Source organism: Pinus tabuliformis, chromosome 5_2 (genome assembly GCF_031772625.1).
Source record: "Pinus tabuliformis cultivar Carrire ecotype Pingquan chromosome 5_2, CPIR1, whole genome shotgun sequence".
NCBI classification, from domain to species: Eukaryota; Viridiplantae; Streptophyta; class Pinopsida; order Pinales; family Pinaceae; genus Pinus; species Pinus tabuliformis.
Window position 1 is genome coordinate 1,102,258,835 of NC_142306.1, and position 8,856 is coordinate 1,102,267,690.

Here is an 8,856-nt window from a genome sequence, read left to right on the forward strand (position 1 = left end):
ATTCATTTGCTGACTATGCGGCTTTACCAAGTATGCCTAGTAACACTCCCAATTTAACCTGTCTAGTGCTTGGACCGCCTTTTCCTTTTCTTGTGCCTTCTGCTTCCATTCTACTTCTAGTCGCAGTTTATTTGGAAAATACCCTGGGGTGGTCTCTTCAATCAAGTTTGCTCTGTGCAAATTTTCATTTACACAGTCGACAAGAATGCTCGCTGTCGTAGCCGCTGTTTGTGCTGCTTGTTCCGCTTCCCTGATTTGATCGTCCCATTTGTTGAAGAGCAAGTCTTTATGATTTTCATTTATCTTGGGTGCGCCTGCTCTTTTTCCCTCGTCTTCTTCCTACCAAGCCAAGTACTCCGTCACTTGTTTTTCATTCTGATCATAGTCACTTCGCAAGTCCACCACTTGATTGGTGATTTTATCACTCAGTTCGCAATAATAACTCCACTGTGATATCTTCTGTCCCAACTCCTCCTGTTGCTACAGTAGTTGTTCGTTCAAGGCGATAGACTCTGAAATGAACTTTGTAATTTTGGGGTCGTCTCTGTGCATCTCCTGTACATCCTGCAATTGTTTTCCCTTTTCATCCAAACTTCTTTGATAACTTATTTGCATTTGCTGGAAGTCTTCCTGCAACTTTTCAAGCTGTTTGCGTACCTCATTATTGGCATCGGCTTGTTGCAATTGTAGTTGCAGTACCTGTATCTGCTTTTCTTGCTCTTTCAGCAATTTCTGTACTTATGACACTTTGTCAATTGTTGCAGAGGCATACGCCCCTGCGATCTGAGACAGTTTGGTGAGATTTTCAGTTGGATTATTGACAGGATCTTTCCACAGGACGTCTAAATGCTCAACATCTTGAGAAAGTGTGTTTTCTAACTTTCTCTTTTTTCTTTGCCTTCTTACAACTGCTTTATGTTGGGGACTGTAAAATATGTCCAGTGGGGGAATTTCTTCTACATTCAATAGAAGCTCAGAAGATGGAGCGATAGGAATATGCTCCGTTTCTGTGACATTGTTGACTATGGTTGAGCACGCTTCTTGTGTTACCTGTGTATTGCTCATAGGTGTTTTTGGGGCCTGTCCTTCAAGATTGATCAGTTCGTTGAAGGTTTCCCATTATTTGTCTAATGCTGTTGTGACGGGTGGTGCTTCAATGATGAGAGGGGGAACATCTCTTGACGGGGAGGCGATAACTTGCTGCTGCGGAAATTCCATTGACTGAGCGGTGTCCTTAGCTGACTCTTCGCCTCTATCTTGGTCGTTTTCGGATTTTTTAGAATGCTCAAGCATCTCTTGTCCACTCTTAGATTTAGATCCAGCAGTGCTTGAATTCTCACTAAGGCTAATGCTTGGAGTAGGTTCTCTGGCAAGTAGTTGCAGCTTTTCTAGAGGAACAGTGGCTAGTCTTCTTTCCCTCTATACCATGAATTTTTGGAGGTCATTTGGAGACAATCGCGATTGAGCTTCCCGCAAAATTTCCTGGAGTGAGCTTTTATTCTGAAATAAATCATCAAGTAAATCCTTCTTTCCAATGAATACTTTTATCTTGACGTTCGTTGTGAAATCTTGGGCAACTTCATTTAGGTCAAATGGCCTTGCTAGGAATTTAAATAATTGTAGACATGTCATATTCTCCACTTCAGTGAACGGGTGACCTACATCAAACAATGAAAAGGCCCCACAAGCTACAGGAAACTGGGGTCATATGGCCTTCTTTTTGTCTTTTAGGTCTTTGGTTAGGCCGCCTTCTGAACAGGTTTGATATGAAATTTCTCGAGCCAGCAGTTTGTCAGGAATATACAAAGGTAAGACATGAGGAGGGACGGTGCTTCCAAATACTCTAATATAGGTGAACCATTCTTCCCCTAACCATCTTGCGATGGGGATGATATCTATCTGTGCCTCAGGTGAGCACCTCGGGGTTTCTTTATCATACATCATTCTATACATGGGTAAGATAAGCCCATGACAAATTTGGTAGAAATGTGGAATGAACTGAGAATCCCATAATATCTTATGATAAACATGGATGGGTAATGGGTCCTGAGTTGTCCATTTCCAACCCATAGAGGGAAATTTAGACACATAACAAATAGAATCCATAACATATGCGTATCGGTAAAAAGGAGGATAGATCCTTTGAGACATGGATCTCTTAGACCGGTAATTGATAATAGCTGTGAATAGGTTATCAGAAAATATCTTGGCGCAATCTATAATAACGGCATTTGTGGCAGCATCAATCAATGGTAACCATTCAGACGAAAACTTATTGATATCTGGCATCCCAAATAATCTACAAAGCATGGCCGCAGCAAAACAATACGGAGAGGTGAGGGAACCAGTGTTGTACATACCGTTTTTATCCTTTTTGAGCGGTTCATCTTTTCTGGACCAATCTTTAGTGGTCTCTGATAGGTTCGGGTTCTCCGCCACAAATTTTTTAATGAATTTTGCATTGTAATTCGCCTGCGGTTCAGGAAGATGATACATGAGCTTTAAGTCTTGTGCAGCGAATGACCCGATGAGCCCATGTCCTTGAATCTTGAACTGTCTATCGTTAATTTTTGCATTGTCAAGTATCCACTTGATCATATCCGTATATGGGAGAATTTTAGGCCTTGCTACTATCCGATGAAGGAATGAGCACGCCAATTCTTCTAAGGATGCTTCGGAAGAGCCCTGTGAATCTGCGACAATGGTAACCTTCATTATTCTAGGGTTTTCTTCTTCAAGCAGTCTGTACATGCTTTCCCACGTCGATATCCTTGCGTCTCTATTACAAGCTGTGTCTGTATATAAAGGTGCCATCTCCTTCACCTCAGAGCCTTGAGCCTTACTTTTCTTTCCCATTTCTCCCTGCGTGTGGCTTGGTATCGCCTTTCGTTCTTTGTTCTTGCAGCTCACAAATGGAAATGATTGATCAAGAAAGGTGATGGGAGAGTCTTAAATGCACCAGATATATCAAATATGCCACCTTACGTGAAGTAATTCTTTGCAAAAGCACGCATCTACATTTAATAGATGACAGCTAATTCCTTTATTATCATTAAAAGTGCATGATCTTAAGTCAGATTATGGTAAGTGGCTTTTCTTGAATAACGCGCCCGAAAGATTCGTGATGGGGTGATTTTGCGATTTGGTTCGCAATCGTCGCAGATCGCGACATCACATTATCGCACCATCGCGCTCTCGCATTATCGCACCATCGCGCTCTCGCAATATCGCACACATCGCAGATCGCAGAAGTTTTATGCTTGCCATATTTTTGTTAGCCCATTCCTGCGATATGCGATCTTGCGATCGGGGTTATCTCAAATCAGAAAATCTTGAAGGCTTTCTCATTGGCATTACTTTATTGTGATGCAATATATCGCTTAGTACAAGAATCTTGCACATACCAGGATTATATCCAAATGGAGGAGTTTTTCTTTCATTTTATGATGCGACTTTTTTGAAGATTTTTCTTATCATAAACTTAGGTTTTAAAGTATTCAAAATATCTACCTAAGCTTACGATGGTAACCTTGTTTTGAAGAAAGGAAACTCTTGCTTTTCCTAAAGTTTTAACTAAGGGTCCCCATTCATTTATTATTTTGGACAACACTTAAATGAAAAAAGGGGGGGGGGGTTGTTGCTGGCCACAACAATTGGCGATTCACTTGGGAGAACCAGTTATCTCTGATTTTCTATTGAACTTTTCAAATTTCCAAAACAATTTTTTTTTTGGAAAATTAAACTTTATTATAAAAAGATAAAGTGGATTATACCCCAAACCGTCAACGACATTTCGTTCCAACCTCTTTCTACTTTAATTATTTGCTTCCTTAGTTGGTCCTTGCATTTACATTAGCCATTACTTGGTCTTGTAAAAATAAAAATAAGGTCTTCCCTGTGTACCAGTTTTTTTTTTTTTTAAATATGCTCATTTGTCATAGGTAGAGCCTCTGCTGCCAGCAGGCGTTCATAGCCTCGACAGGGTTACCTATTACCCAGTAATGATCCTTTATCCTGCTTAAGGTGATCTACACCTTTCAGAGAAAAACCCATATTAACACTTTTTCCTTTTTTATTCTCAAAGAACAATGTCTTGGTTTGGTAGCCAAATTATGACACAGTCATTCACTTGATTTACACTTTCGCTGAACAAGTTGGCTCGTAATGAGACCCCTTGTCTTTTGATTTCAACAATCTTGAGTCATTGCCCTGTTTTGATGGACAGTGTTTGGCAAAGTCAGCAAAGTTATAATATATGTGATCATGATAAGCCGACTCGTGATGAGACCTCTTATTCTTCAAGATATAGTGTATCCTTGGGTCGTTTCTCTAGATGCTGTGATTTCCTTTAGCAGGGAGGAAGTCATTTTTTTCCTTAAGAAAGCCCTGGATGACAATAATAGAGTTTTTTTTTTTTTGGACATGGCTGATCTACAGGGAATCCTCATTTCATTATTGATACCTTTCATTGTACTAATATAAAACAATTTCTTCACTAAGATTGCCTTCGTCAAATTTTTGGAAGTTGAAACTAGTATCATATCTAGCTTAAAGTTTTTAACTGTATCTATTAATAATAAAGATCAAGTTTCCAAAAGATTTGATATTTATACGAGCAGAAGTTCAAAATCTGATAGAGAAAGGGTGTCTTTAGTAAATGTCAAACGCTGTTAACCACAGGCAAATTTTATTAGGGAGGAGAATATTTAAAGAAATGAGAGGTAACTATTCCCTTGGATATATGTACATGATAGGGATAAGTTCTTCTCTTATTTTTCCTATCAATATTTAAAAACTAAATTATACACTTAACAACCTAGCTAAACTATCCCTACTCCTATTCTAACCATAAATAGAAAAATTAACTAGGTAAAATGATATTTCCAGTGGAACCATATTTTCATTTTTATCCCCACACGTATGTACCTTTTAAACATTAGTGTTAAGAATAAAACTTTTCTTGGACTATGAATATTGGATGTAGGATCAGAAAGTGTAACTTCAGTTGGAATTCCGCCTGAAATTTCTTTCTTATGATATCTTCTGTCTAATTGGATACCCATTGGATCATAAAAATCGGGATGAATTTCTGTTATGGATTGGTGATCACGTAATAGGAAAGATGACAAGCCAGATTGCGAATATGATTTTTTAGTTTTAATGGCCTGTAATCTACTATGCATTAAAGTTAAGCTTTTGGCAATTTCTCGTAAAAGGAAAGTTTCCACATATAAATCACTAAATAAATCAATGAAGAATAGATGGAAATTTTTGGAAAGAGATTTATCAATTAACGCGAATTGCTGGTGAGTTTCAAAAAATACTTTTTTTTGTTGATGATGTTTTGGATGACACAGAAGTTTCTCCTGAAAGGCTGATATTGATTGATTGTGGAATTGAAAAAGTTCTGTATTTCCTTGACACAAATTAGTTTTCCAAAATGGTAATACATCTTTCGAATGTTCTTTGATAAGGTGCTCAATATACCATAGTAATCTATCGAAAGTCTGAAAATTTAAAACACAATCCGATTTTGTACAAGATGAGTGCAAGCGAAAAAGAATGTAATGATTATCTGTACAGCTAGTGTTACAGCACAATTGGGATTGACTTGAAATATCTTCTTCTTCACAAGAGCTGGCCAGAATTATGGGATCCGAGTAATTTCGAATTACGTCTTGTGAATCGGAAAACAAGTTATGATTGGGAACAGGCATAGGGGTTTTCTCATGATACGAATCATAGATCGGGATATTGTTTTGGATAGTAAAATCATGCAAATGATCTGTCACTCTGGAATGAGGATCGATTGATATGATTCTTGGATTGGAATATCTCTCATTATCTGAGCTCTGTTGAGTTACTTGAGATAAATCAATATCACCATCATCATCATAGTAGCTATCATAAATGATTTTACTGGTCTCTCTAGATTTTTCTTTTTCATCCAATATTTTCAGAAAAGGAAGGTCAAGTCATTCTTGTTTATTAATGACCAAAGGATGTTCTATAGCTGCCTCTTTATTTTGAAAACCTAATGGTGATTTATTTGAATAATCCTCTGTACTTTTTGAGATATCATTAATACTGAGGGGGAAAAAATTATCATCACTGAATACATCAGGATAAAGAGAAAAATGCGATTTCGAAACAATGCATTTGAAAATATCATCGTGAAAAAATTCTTGTTCATCACATTCACCGTAAACATCGGGCTTTAGATCATACCTTTGTGTGTTTGTATTTTCCAAAAGAGATTTAATTTGCTATTCTAACCTGGGCATCTGCATTTGTTGACTTGCGATGATATTATCGAACCTTGTCTCCAAGTTGTCTTCTAGTTCCAAGGCAGACTTTCTTTCAACATCTTCGCTTTTATCTTCTTGCATTAGAGCAGGCAGGTTTCCTAAGCTTTGGGAATTTTCTTCATCATGAGTGATTCGCACATTTAAATTGGAATTCTCATTCCTATTAGAAGAAAATAAAACAAGACTCGAACTAATTTCTGATGGATCAGACATAGGAGGTAGGGAATGTTCAGAATAATCTGAAGATTCTTCATTCATGATTTCATTTTCAAGATCATATTTTAGACAATCAAGATGAAATCGCATATTGAAATCCCTAACAGATTCATCTTCTTTTCGTAGATACTCAATCTCATCATATACCTGATCATAATCATAGCAATCAAATTTACAGATGAAAGCTTTGACAAATTGGTCCAGGCTATGAATTGAGGCAACTAGGAGGGTTCTACACCATTTTCTAGCTTCCGCAGTGAATTTAAGAGTAAAAATTCTGCATAAAACGTCTTCATCAATTCTTTGAACGTTCAAACTTGAAACTCTTTGAATAAATTGAAGAGCATGATTAAAAGCAGAAGAATTATTCTTACCATTGAATTTTACCTGAGATAAGAGTCTTACCACTTCAGGTGGAGTGTTGGAATAGGCACGAACATGGATGCAACTCCAAATGGGAAGTTTGTGAGCATCCATCCTAATTCAAATGATTACGATTTCAAACCATTCCAACAAACACTATGTTCAGGCCCTCCTTCTAGCGCCAATTATGTTGAAGCCTCGAAAATCGGGTCGACAACAAGGGCGATACCCACCCGGTCCGGACCTTGGTTGGCAGCTCCTTATCCGTTTGGTATAGCGGGTCCGACTGGGGATAATGGGACCAGTTTCCCAATCTAAGGGTGTGTGTGTGCAGAGTTGGATGATGCTGATCTACAAGTTCTAATCTAAGCTACTTTAGTCTAATTCTAATGATCTTGTAATCTAATGAAAACAGCACATCTAATCTATGCTAACCTGGGATGTATTTCTTCTATTATGCGGTCTAAAGAGATTTCAAACAATAACCGGTAATAAAGATCATTCAGCTATCATAAGAATAGAAATCAATTAAGATGAACCACTTTTCATAAAAAGTTAGGCAAAACAGTTGTGAACAACATATCGCATAATAAGTTATTCATATATCAAACATAAATAAATGATTCCACCGTACAAAAGTGCCAAATAGTAACTCACACATTCATGCAATAACATATAAACAACTAGAAACTGTATATCACTTTAAGAATATAAGCAAAAATGGCCAAGAGATAAAAGTACCATTTATGACTAATCCTACTCATAAGCTTCAAGCAAAAATGATTTATCTCTACTTGTTCTAACATCTACTAAGAGTACAGAAGTGCAACATCAGTAGCAGATATCAAATTCAAACATTAATAAACCTCGATCCATCCATTCATCAAAACCTCCTCTGAGGGTGCAGAAATGCATGTTCTGAGGACAAGTTTTTGACAAATTTCTGGACCCTTCTCCAAATGCATGAGAAGGGTTAAAATACTACTTCCTAATTTTAATAATAGTTAATTTACAAAATTTAGGATACGGTTTTCAAATGACCATCCTTTTTCTAATCTAATTTTAAAGAAAAAACAACATTCTAAATAAAATTACTTCTGAATCTGATCTTTAAAGCTGCATGAATTCATCATGGGTTTGAGGAGAGTCGGCTGGTTGACTTCTGCTTTGAGCTGGGCTGAGAAAACATAATCTATGAGAGCTGGCACTACTTTCTCGGCCGCATTTATGATACATTTCACAGTCATTTGCTGACTATGCGGCTTTACCAAGTATGCCCAGTAACACTCCCAATTTAACCTGTCTAGTGCTTGGACCGCCTTTTCCTTTTCTTGTGCCTTCTGTTTCCATTCTGCTTCTAGTCGCAGTTTATTTGGCAAATACCCTGGGGTGGTCTCTTCGATCAAGTTTGCTCTGTGCAAATTTTCATTTACACAGTTGATAAGAATGCTCACTGTCGTAGCTGCTGTTTCTGCTGCTTGTTCCGCTTCCCTGATTTGATCGTCCCATTTGTTGAAGAGCAAGTCTTTATGATTTTCATTTATCTTGGGTGTGACTGCTCTTTTTCCCTCGTCTTCTTCCTACCAAGCCAAGTACTCCATCACTCGTTTGTCAATCTGATCATAGTCACTTCGCAAGTCCACCACTTGATTGGTGATTTTATCACTCAGTTCGCAATAATAACTCCACTGTGATATCTTCTGTCCCAACTCGTCATGTTGCTGCAGTAGTTGTTCGTTCAAGGCAATAGACTCTGAAATGAACTCTGTAATTTTAGGGTCATCTTTGTGCATCTCCTGTACATCCTGCAATTGTTTTCCCTTTTCATCCAAACTTCTTTGATAACTTATTTGCATTTGCTGGAAGTCTTCCTGCAACTTTTCAAGTTGTTTGCGTACCTCATTATTAGCATTGGCTTGTTGCAATTGTAGTTGCAGTACCTGTATATGCTTTTCTTGCTCTTTCAGCA